General features: G+C 56.7%; 1 protein-coding gene across 1 annotated transcript in view; it reads right to left on the bottom strand.

The window, feature by feature from the left end:
- LOC103396998 (E3 ubiquitin-protein ligase KCMF1-like) overlaps positions 1–2,997 on the bottom strand; it is a 30,467-nt gene that overhangs the window by 10,069 nt on the left and 17,401 nt on the right. The gene's annotated exons all lie outside the window — the stretch shown is intronic.

Here is a 2,997-nt window from a genome sequence, read left to right as displayed (position 1 = left end):
TCCGGGGCGCGCCGCTTTGGCCAACTCCCCGTGCCTCCTCGCCGGCGATCATCGCGGTTTGGCAAGGAAGAGGACGATCGGGTCTTGCTGGCTACCAGACGTTTCTCCGTGCAGAGCGTGGAATCAGAGTCCCCACAGCTGGCGGAATCCGGAAGGAGGATGCGGGGACGGTGGTCGTCGCTGGAGTTTCCACCCGAGGACAGCGCAGCAGTAAGCTGTGTTTCTTCCACCGGCGTTTCGGAAACAAGGCGCTGCACTCCTCCGTACATTCGCAGCGTCGGGAAATGCCAACGCCGGCACGCAGTAGCAGCGGAGGGTGCCGGCGAACAAGAGGAGCTGCTGTTTATCAAGGACAGCCTGTCTGGCCGCCGTTTCCTGGTGGACTCTGGTTCGCAGAAGAGCCTCCTTCCCTCTGCAGACTCGGACCTTTCGTCCTGCGGCAACGGTCCGCAGCTTAGTGCTGCCTACTGGTTTGGTACCAGGTCTGTGACTATTGGTTTCAGCGGACGCCAGTTTCAGTGGGACTTTGTGATTGCTGCCATTACTACTCCCATATTAGGTGCAGATTTTCTGTGTGCTAACGGGTTGCTAGTTGATGTTGCAAATCGACATCATATTGATGCTGTCTTTTTCTACATTCGCATGTCAGACATGATGACGCATGGTGGCCATTGACATGGTAGTTTCTCCGCGTCGAGCAACGTGTTTCAGCGTTTACTGTCGCAGTTTCCCCTCACTAACTACTCCCGCTTTTTCGACCGCGGTCACGAAGCACGGGGTGGAGCATTTCATTCCCACAGACGGTCCGCCGGTTTTCGCGTGCGCAACGCCTCGGCGCAGTGAAGTCGGCTATTGCTATGGAGGGGTTCGCTAACATGGAGCGTCGTTCCAACAGCCCGTGGGAATGTCAGTGTTTTCCAAGGTAGACCTGGTGCACGGATATCACCAGGTTCCTGTACGTGCGGAGGACGTGCCTAAAACCGCAGTGATCACTCCTTTCGGGCTTTTCGAGTTTTTGCGCATGCCTTTCGGCCTTAAAGGCGCGGCGCAGACATTTTAGAGGCTGATGGACTCGGTGTTGCGAGATCTCGACTTCGAGTTTGTTTATCTCGACGACATCCTGGTCACCAGCCCGTTGACTGATGCGCACCGGTCACACCACAAATCAGTTTTTCAGCGCCTAGATGAGCATGGCCTGTTTATCAACCTTGAGAAGTGCCAGTTCAGTTTGCCGGTCATCAACTTTCTGGGCCATCGTATTTCCACGCTGGGCGCGGTTCTGTTGCCCTCCAAAGTGCAGGCTGTGACAGATTTCCCCCGCCCAGCCTCCGTGAAGGCACTGCAGAAGTTTTTGGGAATGGTGAATTTTTATAACCGTTTCCTACCGCATGCGGCCCAGCTCCTGCAGCCGCTGTACGGGGCCCTGAGACAGAAAAAGGCCAGCGGCACTCCTGGCGCATCCCTCGCCCACCGCACCTGTTGCTCTTACTACCGATGCGTCGGACGTGGCAGTCGGGGCCGTAGTCGAGCAGCAGGTGGCGGGCGTGTGGCAGCCATTGGCATTCTTCAGCCGTAAGCTACGAGACAACGAGCGTAAGTATAGCGTCTTTGACGGGGTGTTGCTGGCGTTATACTTAGCGACACGCCATTTTTGTTTCCTGCTCAAGGGTCGGTCTTTTACCGCGTATGTCGACCACAAACCGTTGACGTTCGCGATGTCGAAAGTAACCTAGCCGTGGTCTGCTCGCCAGCAGCGACACACGAGACGGCAGTCTTGGAGTTTACCACTGACATTCAGCACGTAGCCGGGAAAGCTAAGTCCGTCGCTGACTGTTTATCACGCGCGGTTAACTGTCCCGTGTTCCTCGGGATAGATTTTTTGTCCATGACTGTAGACCAGCCTGGCGATCCAGACATCTGGGCCCTTAAAACAGCTGATACGGCTATGCAGCTCGAGGACATGGCTCTGTGCGACGGTGGCCCAACAATCGTTGGGGACGTCTCTACAGGTCGCCCCCGCCCTGCGGTGCCTGTGGCGTGGCGCCGTCAAGTTTTAAATTCAGTGCACTCTCTCGCACTCGGGAGTTAAAGTGTCTGTGAAACTCATCAGCTCCAAATTTGTATGGCCTGGCCTGCGAAAGGAGGTCAAGGAGTGGGCGGCTGCATGTGTGTCAGTGCACTAAGATTCACCAGCACACTAAAGCACCACTCCAACCCTTTGCGATTCCCGCTAGGCGGTTTGATCACGAGCACGTGGACTTGGTGGGCCCCTTGCCCCCCTCGCAGGGCTACATGCACCTGCTGACTATGGTGGACAGGACCACCAGGTGGCCGGAGGCTGTTCCTTTGTCGTTCACGGACATAGCTCGCGCATTTAACGCGTCCTGTGTCGCGCGTTTTCGGTACCCCATCTTGTGTGAGCGGTTTCATCATTCGCTCAAGGCAGCCCTGCGTGCCGCGCTTGTGGTTGGTAACTGGGTGGAAAGGCTGCCTGATAGGTGATGTTAGGGCTACGTTCGGCTTCTCCTTAGGAGGATCTGGATGCTTCCCCTGCTGAGTTGGTCCTAGGCCAGCCACTTCGCATTCCGGGCGAGTTCTTGCCGGAGAGTGCTGCCCTAGGCTCGTTTCTTGCGGCGCGTCATTTCTCTACTGAGTCGGCGTTTATGCCGTTGCCTGTGCACCACTGTTTTCCGCGTTCATTTGTGCCGGCAGACCTCACTGGGGCTCGTTTTGTTTTTATGCATCACAACGCCGTTCGCCCCTTAAGCCCCCATACGATGGCCCGTTTAGGGTGTTGGAGGCGGGAGATAAAAGTTTCGTGCTTGATGTGGGGGGGGCGTAAGGAGCAGGTGACGTTGGACAGACTGAAATCAAACATGGTGGCAGTGTTTCCGGCCCAGGTTCCCCGTCGGGGTCGTCCCCCTTCCAGGTTTCGACCTGTGCCCTCACAGGCCGGCAGTTCTTTTACAGGGCCAGCCGCAGAGGTGGTTCTAAAGC

Source organism: Cynoglossus semilaevis, chromosome W, assembly GCF_000523025.1.
Source record: "Cynoglossus semilaevis isolate Cse_v1.0 chromosome W, Cse_v1.0, whole genome shotgun sequence".
NCBI classification, from domain to species: Eukaryota; Metazoa; Chordata; class Actinopteri; order Pleuronectiformes; family Cynoglossidae; genus Cynoglossus; species Cynoglossus semilaevis.
The sequence above is the reverse complement of the archived record's forward strand: the minus strand, read 5'-3'. Positions and strand labels throughout refer to the sequence as shown.